The sequence below is a fragment of the Tursiops truncatus genome, chromosome 12 (genome assembly GCF_011762595.2).
Source record: "Tursiops truncatus isolate mTurTru1 chromosome 12, mTurTru1.mat.Y, whole genome shotgun sequence".
Classification (NCBI taxonomy): domain Eukaryota; kingdom Metazoa; phylum Chordata; class Mammalia; order Artiodactyla; family Delphinidae; genus Tursiops; species Tursiops truncatus.
Window position 1 is genome coordinate 65,916,400 of NC_047045.1, and position 13,195 is coordinate 65,929,594.

Below are 13,195 nucleotides of genomic sequence, written 5' to 3' on the forward strand. Positions count from 1 at the left end.
GCAGATTTCATTTCTTTTGAAAATACACATTGTTTCATGACAGATTTTGTCCAAATTCGTTTTGGCTTTTGCTGAATCCCAAGTGTTTTTCCTTCTATTTTTTTCTCTTTAAATTCTCCAATAAACTTGCTAAACCCATAATCTAGGTGAGCTCACCTGTCTCACTTCCCCTTTGAGTTTTGCCTCAGGCTTTTCTTTAATAGCATGTATCCTTAGAGCACAGAGTCTTATACAGAGAATCAGGAGAAGCACAAAGTATAATAAAAACATGGGAATATACATATTTATTTTCCTTTTCACCAGGGAGAGGTCTAAGGAAATGATATTGTTCCAGAGTACTGACTCAAATCTGTTCTGTATTTGAACTCTGTGATTATGAAATTTCAATTAAATCTATAAAAAGCAAAGCTAAGAGACACCAGAGCATGCCAAAGGAAAAAAAAAAAACAACGAAGAAACAGGATGTTCTTTTTGGATTGGGAAATAATTATCTAAGTTCAATGGCTGGGTCCAGGTAGCTGAGTTTACATTTGCTTCCCCTCATTGTAGAAACAGTTGAATTATGATAAATTTTCCCCAAGCAGCAAAGCTGTCATTCAAAAGGGTGATTTTCTTGGGGTGCAACTCCCTTTGGTTATTGCTTCAGTCCATTTTTTAAAATAGATTTGAAGCCTGAGGGGAAAGTTCAAATGAAGACAGATTTCTCTTTTTATGCAATGAACCTTGCCTGTCTCGTGTGCTATAGCCACTGTGGTACCTGTAGGGCACTCAGCTACCAGGGAAGTCCTCTGTTATGTCAGTCTTTACAGAAGTGAGATGGAAACACCCCTAGCTCTCTTCTTTCTCAAAAATCATTACACTGATTTTATTATGTCTTCAGCAATGGAAAGAATTTCCTCACACTTTTATTACTTAGTGATTGAAACATGTAGATTTCAGTTTCGAGGTAACATAGAAAGGCACTCAAAAACTAGGAATGCAGAAATGTGGTAACATTAGTGTCTTCCATACCTTCACCTCGGGGCTGGAAGGGAGGGAGAGTACACCTTTTAAAATTTGAGAAAATGACTCTTTTTAAACATTTTTCAAATTTGAGCACCCTTCATGACTAGTTTACTGTGAATGATTCTGTTGAAGATATAATATTCATAAACATTCTGTATAAAATAAACTAAGGAATTGTACTGTAATTAAGATCTCAAAATGATTCAGAAGTATTTTAATAGAATAAAATATTTATATATTACACCATTTGAACTAGATAATATAATGGAAAAGAAACCAAAATTAGATATGATTACTCTATTCTGGGCAGTCACTGACAGTGGACATAATCTCTTTAGGAGAAATGAGGGTATTTTTTCTTTCTTTTTGCCATTAGGGAAATAACAACTTAAAACATATTATGTGAATAGATCTCCTACTGTTAAGAACTAAGTTTAATTTTTAATTATAATATCCATTACATTAAAATTTTAGGACAATATCTCTAGGTAAAATAAGGATTTCAGTAAGTATATTATATAGTATGTGTACAATATATGAATGATATATTTATGAACACACATATACATACACATATAATACATTATTTTCAGAACTTAAGTGACCTCAGAAGATCATTAACTCTGTCCTCTTTGCTTCATGACAGTATCAACATAGACAATCACTTAGAGAAATACATTCATGAGCAGTCATCATTCCACATTTAAATTCTTTCTGTCTTACCCTTAGACTTTTGACCCTTGTTCATTCATTTCAACAGAAATGGCCATCAGCACTTGAACAATAATGTTCCTACATATCTTTAAAGTCTGCTATCATCATCCTCTGAAATCTCACCTGAGGCCAAATCATTAAAAAATAATTTTATTTTGGCTGTGTTGGGTCTTTGTTGCTGCTCGCAGGCCTTTTTCTAGTTGCGGCGGGCAGGGGCTACTCTTAATTGCAGTGCATGGGCTTCTCATTGTGGTGGCTTCTCTTGTGGAGCACGGGTTCTAGGTGCATGGGCTTCAGTAGTTATGGCACATGGACTCAGTCGTTGCGGCATGTGGGCTCTAGGGTGCAGGCTCAGTAGTTGTGGTGCACAGGCTTAGTTGCTCTGTGGCATGTGGAATCATCCCAGACCAGGGATCAAACCCGTGTCCCCTGCATTTGCAGGCAGATTCTTAACCACTGCACCACAGGGAAGTCCCCAAATCATTTTGTAAACTTTCTTAGATAAACCTTGTGATCAAAGTTTTTAATCAATTTCACTGCTCTCCTGAATACCCTATTCAGGTTGTACACATGCATGTTAACACAGAGGAGACTGTTAGTTAATGGTGTGAATAAGTTAGTGTATAATGGGAGGATTACATCGATTTCTTTCTGTACATTTTCTTCATTCCTGAATTCTGCTTTGCTGTTGATCAATGGTGAAATATTGCTGAACCACCTTTAAATCATGTCCTGTTCTGAACTTAGAGACTGATTTCCATTAAATTCCCCATAGAACAGTTAGTGATAATCTACTATGTCTACAGATTTTTCTCTAAATGCTTACTCCCTTTGATCTCTTCCCCCCAAGTCAACCAGTCCTCTGATTTTAAAAAGAAAATAATTTTAGATAATCATAACGGTTACCAATTACGCAACACTGGTCCTGGAATATTCTTTGAGCAAAGTAAGAATTAAGTGTTTGTTGAATTCATGGATTAATATAAAGCTCAGTAATTTCCTTGCCCTCTTCTTTTTTTGCTTTATTTTCTTTCATTTGCTGCTACCCTCATCTCATTTGAATATTGCCGTTATGATAATAAGGAGAATGAATTAAGAACTTTTCCATATTTCTTTAAGGTTTGGGATATTTTCAATAATTTCATTTCTTAAGCATTTAGTAAACACACTTCTAAACAACCTGAGTGTTGTATTGCATTCCGATATATTATTGTGTACTTACTTCATGATCGAAATCAATTGTTTGCAAATGCTGACAGTTTTATTTCCTTCTTTGACAGTTCTCATACCATTTATTTCTTTTTATTGCCACGTCACATGAGCTATGACCCTCAGTACAATGTTGAATAAAAGTGGTAGCTGGAATACTTGTCTTGTTCTCAATTTGAAAGGGAAAACTTTCAATATTTCACTGCTAAATATTCTATTGACTATAATAATTTTTTGATAGACACATCACATTAAGGAATTTCCCCCATTCCTAGTTTGCTAACATATATTTTTAATCATAAATAAGTTTCAACTTATATAACATTGTTTTACCCATCTGAGATAACTTTACTATTTTTCTACTTTTTTTCTGATAAACGTGATGAATTGCATTGATTAATTTTTTTAAATGTTAAACTGTCTTTGCATTCTTGGTACAAAACCAACTTGGTCATTATGATTTTTCCTTATTTTATGTACAATTTGTTTATTTTTGTTATTTTAGGTACGATTAGTTAATGTTCTATTTGTTAATTTTTAAAAGATTTTATTATTTATTTTCTTTTAATTTTCAAAGTACTGATCAGGTTTTGATATCAAGTTCATACTACAATACTCTAGATTAACAGGTTTTTTTTAAGAATATTAATTATAACATTATTTTGTTTCATGTTTTCATTATTTCTGTTGAAAAGTCACCCCTTTTGTATATTGTTATACATCTATGCATGTAATAAACCCAATGATACATTTATAATTATTAGTTTATATATTTTTATACCTTTTAAAAAGATTGAGAGAAGAAAAGGTGTAATGTAAATCTCTATCTATCCATCATTTCCTTATTATTTCTTATTATCTTACTAATTACCTCATTAGAATTGTTAGGTTTTCTTAATGAATTTCCTCCTTTATTATTATGAATTTTCACTCATTTTCCTCCCTGGTAATATTTCATTTCTTAAAATATAGTTTGTCTAGTGTTAGAATAGCTATTTTAGCATTCTTTTGATTATTGCTTGCAACATATATTTTTAATCCTTTCACTTTAATGTATCTATATCATGATATTTAAATTAGAATTAGTTTAGGCAGTTGTGTCATGCATTTTATTCAGTTTGATGTCTACCTATCAGTTCGAGTATTTAGAACATTTACATTTAATATAATTGTTAAGTTGATATTTTTGGAATTAAATTTTTCTATTTGTGTTCTATTCATTTATTCTGTTATATGATCCAATTTCCTCTATTTCTGCTTTCTTTTGGGTTTACTATTTTAAAGTTTCAGTTTCATTAAGCCTCATTAATTATGCCTGTTTATTTTACTTTTTATGGTTTTCTAGAGTCTTCAACATGCATGTAAAAATTTCGAGCAATCTTCAAAATCATACACTTTCACACGTAATGTAAGAAGCATAATAATATAGTTTAATTTTCTCCTCTTATCCTTTGATTTATTGTTTCTATACATTTTAATTCCATGTGTTTCAAACTCCACAATAACATATTTTGCATTGAATATTCAATATTATTTTAATGAAAATAATAAGTAAAAATACATTTTATATACACACAGTTAGTTACTATATTTTTCTGTGGATTAAGTTTTCCATCTGGGATCACTTTGATTCTGCCTAAAGGACTTCTATAAATATTTTCATAATGCAGGCATGATTATAGTGAATAATATTTGCTTAGGTTGATCCTGAAAAAAATTACTTCTTATTTTTAAAATGTAGTTTTATTGGATATATTATTCTAAGGTGAAGGATTCCACTGCACCCCCAGACTATAAAGAGGCTGCTCCATTGTCTTTGAATTCAAAGGTTCAGACAAGATGTCTCCTGACATTCTTTTCTTTTTCCTGCATACATAATGTCTTTTTATCTCTGATTGTGTCTCATTTTTCTATTTATTATTTTTTAAGTAATTATGTTAAAATGTGCTTTATGAATTTTAAACCTGGTAGTTTATAGAATTCAACATATTTGAAAAATCTATGGCCATAATTTTTCAAATATTTTTTTCCCCTCCTCTCTCTTTTCTCCCCTTAGGAATCAAATTACCTGAGTTTTGGACAACTGTATATTGTTCCATGGGTCACTGAGGTTCTTTTCACTTTGTAAAATCCTTTTTTAAAAAATCTCTCTCTTTGCTTTATTCTAGAAAATTTCTATTGTGATGTGTTCAACTTCATCGAATTTTTCTACTCCAGATACAATCTACACTTTATCTCATTCAGTGTATTTCTCAGTTAACGTATTCCAATTTTCATCTCTAGAAGTTTAATTAAGATCTTTTTCATATCTTCCATTTCTCTCCATAACATGATTCTTCTATTTCTTCTAGCAAATAATGAGCATATTTATAATAGTAATATTAACACTTGACTGTGAATGTCATCATCCCTGAAATTCCTTGGTCTATTTCTAGTCATTGATTTTTCTCCATTTTTACATGAAGATTTCTTATTAGTTTTTCACTGGATTCCTAACATAAGAATTTTACATGGTTGGGTTCTAGATTTTGTTATATTTTGAAAATAATTTTGGATAATTTATGGATCATAGTTAAATTAATTGAGCATATTTGTCTTGTTTTAAGCTTTCTTAGGGCAGTGTTTATTCTATGGTAATTTAGATTCACTAGTAATTATATTCTCTCTGAAAATTCTACTTGACTTTCCATGGGTTAGAAACTCTTCCCACCTTAGCTGGAGGAAACATAATCTATTCACTGAACTCTAGAAATTATTCAACCAGCAGGTTTCTGGTGATGATTTTTCTCACCTCACCCTATGCATGCACAGATCTGTATTTGGAAAAACATTTGACAGAATCCTTCTGAAAAATCTCTGTCTCTTTTATTCTTGACAGTTCCCTCATTCCTGGTATACTTCACAAATCCTGTCCATGGTGGTCTCCTCAAACTCTAAGCTCTGTTTCTTCAACTCAGTGAGAGCTTTTGTCTCTTTGTTTTCTCCTTTCCTGAAATGTGGCCTGGAAATTTTTGTCTAGTTAGCAAACTGAAGCAATCATTTGGCTTACCAGGTTTTCTCCCTTTTCAGGAACAAAGACATGGGTTGCCTGTTGTCCAAGTACTAAAATAATTGTTTTATATCTTGTCCAATTTCTTCTTGTAGTTGATTGATAGAAGGATGATTGTTATAGTACTTCTTAGATCTTGATTTTTGTAATCTAATAAATGCATTTAAGGCAATAGATATATTTTCTGAGAATAATTCTGGCCACATTTTATATACTTGCTTGCATAATCAATGATTAATCATTGTTTTCTATTTTCATTTTTTACTCATCAAATTTAATTTTACTATTATAACTTGCCAACATTCTTTATTCCAAAAGAAGAATTTAATGTGCTCATTTTATTACCCACCCCACCACTCCACATTACTTCTACAAACTTAGGTTATCACTCACCACTAAAATTTCTATTAGTATATCATTTCTTGTTAAATATTTATCCTTTAAGAATTATTTTTCATTCATGCACTCAACAAATAATGTGGATAAGCCATTGTCCAAGACCATATCATAGTGATTCTCAAACCATGTAATGAAGGAAACTTTTTAAAAAATTAATATTTATCTTTATGTCTAACTGATTGTGGCTCACTACCATGTAAAATACTGAAAAATAAAATTATTTTTAAAAAGCAATGATGAACAACACAATAAATGAAATTAAAAATACTCTAGATGGGACCAATAGCAGAATAACTGAGGCAGAAGAATGGATAAGTGACCTGGAAGATAAAATAGTGGAAATAACTACTGCAGAGCAGAATAAAGAAAAAAGAATGAAAAGAAATGGGGACAGTCTCAGAGACCTCTGGGACAACATTAAATGCACCAACATTCGAATTATAGGGGTTCCAGAAGAAGAAGAGAAAAAGAAAGGAACTGAGAAAACATTTGAAGAGATTATAGTTGAAAACTCACCCTAATATGGGAAAGGAGATAGTTAATCAAGACCAGGAAGCACAGAGAGTCCCATACAGGATAAATCCAAAGAAAAGTACACCAAGACACATACTAATCAAACTGTCAAAAATTAAATACAAAGAAAACATATTAAAAGCAGCTAGGGAAAAACAACAAATAACACACAAGGGAATCCTCATAAGGTTAACAGCTAATGTTTCAGCAGAAACTCTGCAAGCCAGAAGGGAGTGGCAGGACATATTTAAAGTGATGAAGGAGAAAAACCTGTAACCAAGATTACTCTACCCAGCAAGGATCTCATTCAGATTTGATGGAGAAATTAAAACTTTACAGACAGGCAAAAGCTGAGAGAGTTCAGCACCACCAAACCAGCTTTACAACAAATGCTAAAGGAACTTCTCTAGGCAGGAAACACAAGAGAAGGAAAAAACATATGATAACAAACCCAAAACAATTAAGAAAATGGGAATAGGAACATACATATCGATAATTACCTTAAATGTAAATGGACTAAATGCTCCCACCAAAAGACACAGATTGGCTGAATGGATACAAAACCAAGGTCCATATATATTCTGTCTACAAGAGACCCACTTCAGTCCTAGAGACACATACAGACTGAAAGTGAGGGGATGGAAAAAGATATTCCATGCAAGTGGAAACCAAAGAAAGCTGGAGTAACAATTCTCATATCAGACAAAATAGACTTTAAAATAAAGACTATTACAAGAGACAAAGAGGGACACTACATAATGATCAAGGGATCGATCCAAGAAGAAGATATAACAATTGTAAATATTTATGCACCCAATATAGGAGCACCTCAATACATAAGGCAAATACTAACAGCCCTAAAAGGGAAAATTGCCAGTAACACATTCATAGTAGGGGACTTTAACACCCCACTTTCACCAATGGACAGTTCCTCCAAAATGAAGATAAATAAGGAAACACAAGCTTTAAATGATACATTAAACAAGATGGACTTAATTGATATTTATAGGACATTCCATCCAAAAACAACAGAATACACATTTTTCTCAAGTGCTCATGGAACATTCTCCAGGATAGATCATACCTTGGGTCACAAATCAATCCTTGGTATATTTAAGAAAATTGAAATTTTATCAAGTATCTTTTCCAACCACAATGCTATGAGACTAGATATCAATTACAGGAAAAGATCTGTAAAAAATACAAACACATGGAGGCTAAACAATACACTACTTAATAACGAAGTGATCACTGAAGAAATCAAGGAGGAAATCAAAAAATACCTAGAAACAAATGACAATGGAGACACAACGACCCAAAACCAATGGGATGCAGCAAAAGCAGTTCTAAGAGGGAAGTTTATAGCAATATAATCCTACCTTAAGAAACAGGAAACATCTCGAATAAAGAGCCTAACCTTGCACCTAAAGCAATTAGAGAAAGAAGAACAAAAAAAACCCCAAAGTTAGCAGAAGGAAAGAAATCATAAAAATCAGATCAGAAATAAATGAAAAAGAATTGAAGGAAATGATAGCAAAGATCAATAAAACTAAAAGCTGGTTCTTTGAGAAGATAAACAAAATTGATAAACCATTAGCCAGACTCATCAAGAAAAAAAGGGAGAAGACTCAAATCAATAGAAATAGAAATGAAAAAGGAGAAGTAACAACTGACACTGCAGAAATACAAAAGATCATGAGAGACTACTATAAGCAACTCTATGACAATAAAATGGACAATCTGGAAGAAATGGACAAATTCTTAGAAATGCACAACATGCCAAGACTGAATCAGGAAGAAATAGAAAATATGAACAGACCAATCACAAGCACTGAAATTGAAACTGTGATTAAAAATCTTCCAACAAACTAAAGCCCAGGACCAGATGGCTTCACAGGTGAATTCTATCAAACATTTAGAGAAGAGCTAAGACCTATCCTTCTCAAACTCTTCCAAAATATAGCAGAGGGAGGAACATTCCCAAACTCATTCTACGAGTCCACTATCACCCTGATACCAAAACCAGCCAAGGATGTCACAAAGAAAGAAAACTACAGGCCAATATCACTGATGAACATAGATGCAAAATCCTCAACAAAATACTAGCAAACAGAATCCATCAGCACATTAAAAGGATCATACACCATGATCAAGTGGGGTTTATTCCAGGAATGCAAGGATTCTTCAATTTACGCAAATCAATCATTGTGATACACCATATTAAAAAACTGAAGGAGAAAAACCATATGATCATCTCAATAGATGCAGAGAAAGCTTTCGATAAAATTCAACACCCATTAATGATAAAAACCCTGCAGAAAGTAGGCATAGAGGGAACTTTCCTCAACATAATAAAGGCCATATATGACAAACCCACAGCCAACATTGTCCTTAATGGTGAAAAAGTGAAAGCATTTCCACTAAGATCAGGAACAAGACAAGGTTGCCCACTCTCACCACTATTATTCAACATAGTTTTGGAAGTTTTAGCCAGAGCAATCAGAGAAGAAAAGGAAATAAAAGCAATCCAAATCAGAAAAGAAGAAGTAAAGCTGTCACTGTTTGCAGATGACATGATACTATACATAGAGAATCCTAAAGATGCTACCAGAAAACTACTAGAGCTAATCAATGAATTTGGTAAAGTAGCAGGATACAAAATTAATGCACAGAAATCTCTGGCATTCCTATACACTAATGATGAAAAATCTGAAAGTGAAATCAAGAAAACCCTCCCATTTACCATTGCAACAAAAAGAATAAAATATCTAGGAATAAACCTACCTAAGGAGACAAAAGACCTGTATGCAGAAAATTATGACACTGATGAAAGAAATTAAAGATGATACAAATAGATGGAGAGATATACCATGTTCTTGGATTGGAAGAATCAACATTGTGAAAATGACTCTACTACCCAAAGCAATCTACGGATTCAATGCAATCCTTATCAAACTACCACTGGCATTTTTCACAGAAGTAGAACAAAAAATTTCACAATTTGTATGGAAACACAAAAGACCGTGAATAGCCAAAGCAATCTTGAGAAAGAAAAACGGAGCTGGAGGAATCAGGTTCCCTTCTTCAGACTATACTACAAATCTACAGTAATCAAGACAGTATGGTACTGGCACAACAACAGAAAGATAGATCAGTGGAACTGGATAGAAAGCCCAGAGATAAACCCATGCACATATGGTCACCTTATCTTTGATAAAGGAGGCAGGAATGTACAGTGGAGAAAGGACAGCCTCTTCAATAAGTGGTGCTGGGAAAATTGGACAGGTACATGTAAAAGTATGAGATTAGATCACTCTCTAACACCATACATAAAAATAAGCTCAAAATGGATTAAGGACCTAAATGTAAGACCAGAAACTATCAAACTCTTAGAGGAAAACATAGGCAGAACACTCTATGACATAAGTCACAGCAATATCCTTTTTGACCCACCTCCTAGAGAAATGGAAATAAAAACAAAAATAAACAAATGGGACCTAATGAAACTTCATAGCTTTTGTACAGCAAAGGAAACCATAAATAAGACCAAAAGACAACCCTCAGAATGGGAGAAAATATTTGCAAATGAAGCAACTGACAAAGGACTAATCTCCAAAATTTATAAGCAGCTCATGCAGCTCAATAACAAAAAAAACAAAAACCCAATCCAAAAATGGGCAGAAGACCTAAATAGACATTTCTCCAAAGAAGATATACAGACTGCCAACAAACACATGAAAGAATGCTCAACATCATTAATCATTAGAGAAAAGCAAATCAAAACTACAATGAGATATCATCTCACACCAGTCAGAATGGTCATCATCAAAAAATCTAGAAACAAATGCTGGAGAGGCTATGGAGAAAAGGGAACACTCTTGCACTGCTGGTGGGAATGTGAATTGGTACAGCCACTATGTAGAACAGTATGGAGGTTCCTTAAAAAACTACAAATAGAACTACCATATGACCCAGCAATCCCACTACTGGCATATACCCTGAGAAAACCATAATTCAAAAAGAGTCATGTACCAAAATGTTCATTGCAGCTCTATTTACAATAGCCCGGAGATGGAAACAACCTAAGTGTCCATCATCGGATGAATGAATAAAGAAGATGTGGCACATATATACAATGGAATATTAGCCATAAAAAGAAACGAAATTGAGCTATTTGTAATGAGGTGTATGGACTTAGAGTCTGTCATACAGAGTGAAGTAAGTCAGAAAGGGAAAGACAAATACCGTATGCTAACACATATATATGGAATTTAAGAAAAAAAAATGTCCTGAAGAACCTAGGGGTAAGACAGGAATAAAGACACAGACCTACTAGAGAAGGGACTTGAGGATATGGGGAGGGGGAAGGGTAAGCTTGACAAAGCGAGAGAGTGGCATGGACATATATACACTACAAAAGTAAAATAGATAGCTAGTGGGAAGCAGTCGCGTAGCACAGGGAGATCAGCTCGGTGCTTTGTGACCACCTAGAGAGGTGGGATAGGGAGGGTGGGAGGGAGGGAGACACAAGAGGGAAGAGATGTGGGGACATATGTATAACTGATTCACTTTGTTATACAGCAGAAACTAACACACCATTGCAAAGTAATTATACTCCAATAAAGATGTAAAAAAAAAAAAGAATAAACAATTTTAGAAAAAAAAGACAAAAATATAAGATTCATTTAAAAAATATTAGATGCAATAATATTGCATGTATTTTGGTTATAAAAGATTCGTAATATTTTTCTAAGCATTTACTCTTAATTTCTATATTTATCTTACCATGAAATAGTTATACTTTATTTAGTGACCCAGGTCCACAGCTCACGTTGTGAGTCGCTGTGCTCTAGGGTTCATATGTTTATATATTACACTAGTGGTGGTGGTGGCAGTATTTGACGTTGATACTAACAGAATAATCAACTGGAATAAATATCTTCTCTTAAAAATTACATCGTTATAACGTGAATAATTATCTGATTGCTCTTGTATTTTACTTAAAACTGTTACAGCACATGAAAAAAATGGAAATTTCACTTGCTAATATAGAGAGTTCCTTTACTGGAATTTGGAAATTTTCCTGAAATCACATTATTGAACAAAACAATTATTTGTACCACAAACTCTATCCACTGTTGGGTTCTCTACCTCTAAATTTATTAAAATAACATGATATTTTGTCTGGCCTTGAAAAAATAAATGCAAAACTCAATTAGAAGAGTTCACAGTAGAAGTAAAGGTCATAGTAAAATATGCTGTGGTTTTTTTACCTCTCACATTATTACAATAAGAAGACAACAAAAATGCTATCTACATTCTATATTATTTGGCTCTCTGTAGAATTTCCAGGTAAAATACAAGATGCTATCTAAATTTAAATTTCAGAAAAATAACAAATAATTTTTAGTATAGGTATATCTTGTGCAGTATATTTATTTGCTAAAGCTGTCAACCATGGAGTTTTACCTTATTCATTTTAGGAGATTTGACTACTGCCAAGAGCCCAATTACTATAAGAACTATGTCACTCATGACAGAGAACATGTAATTTCTAATATAAGACTTTCAAGTGCTCTTCCTGCACCACATCAAATACAAGAGGCTGAATTTTTTAGATGGTACAAGTCTAAAATGTTGGGGACTTTATCAGCCTGAGCTGACTTTATCACAAAGATGCTGAAAATATAAATGTCAAATGCCTTACAGACTAGACTGGATCCACACCAGACTTTCTGTAAGCTAGAAATAAACCTTTGCTGTATTAAGTTCCTGAGGTTTGGGTGATGACTATTGCCATGGCATGACCTAGCCTACACTGACTGGTATCGAAATTATTTCTTTCAAAGTGAGACCTTCGTGATTATTTAGGATAAACAGTATTATTTCTAGATTAAATTAGATAAAAGAAGTAAATTATCATAAAATTCTGTCATGCTTTGATAACAATTGAAATCCAGTTTTAGCCACTTTATTGATGTTTATGTAATCCCATAGGTAATGTTTTTTGTGAGGATTAGAAACAAAAATGAATAAGCCAATATCTATTTAAACTCTTTTTATAAAATTCTCTGAAATGGAATTTGCAGACTCTACTGCCATAAATCATAAGAGGGACTTCTGACTCCTTTCCTGGTAGATAAGTCACATAATATGTCAGATCCTTTGAAGGATGTGACTAGTTTTCCAAGTAGAATATCCAGGACAGGTTGGAAATCAGGGGCTTCACCATGGGAGAAGAGCCACTGACATTCTTTTCCTTTGGAAATATCCTCTCATTATTGACATGATGTTGTTTGATCTAAA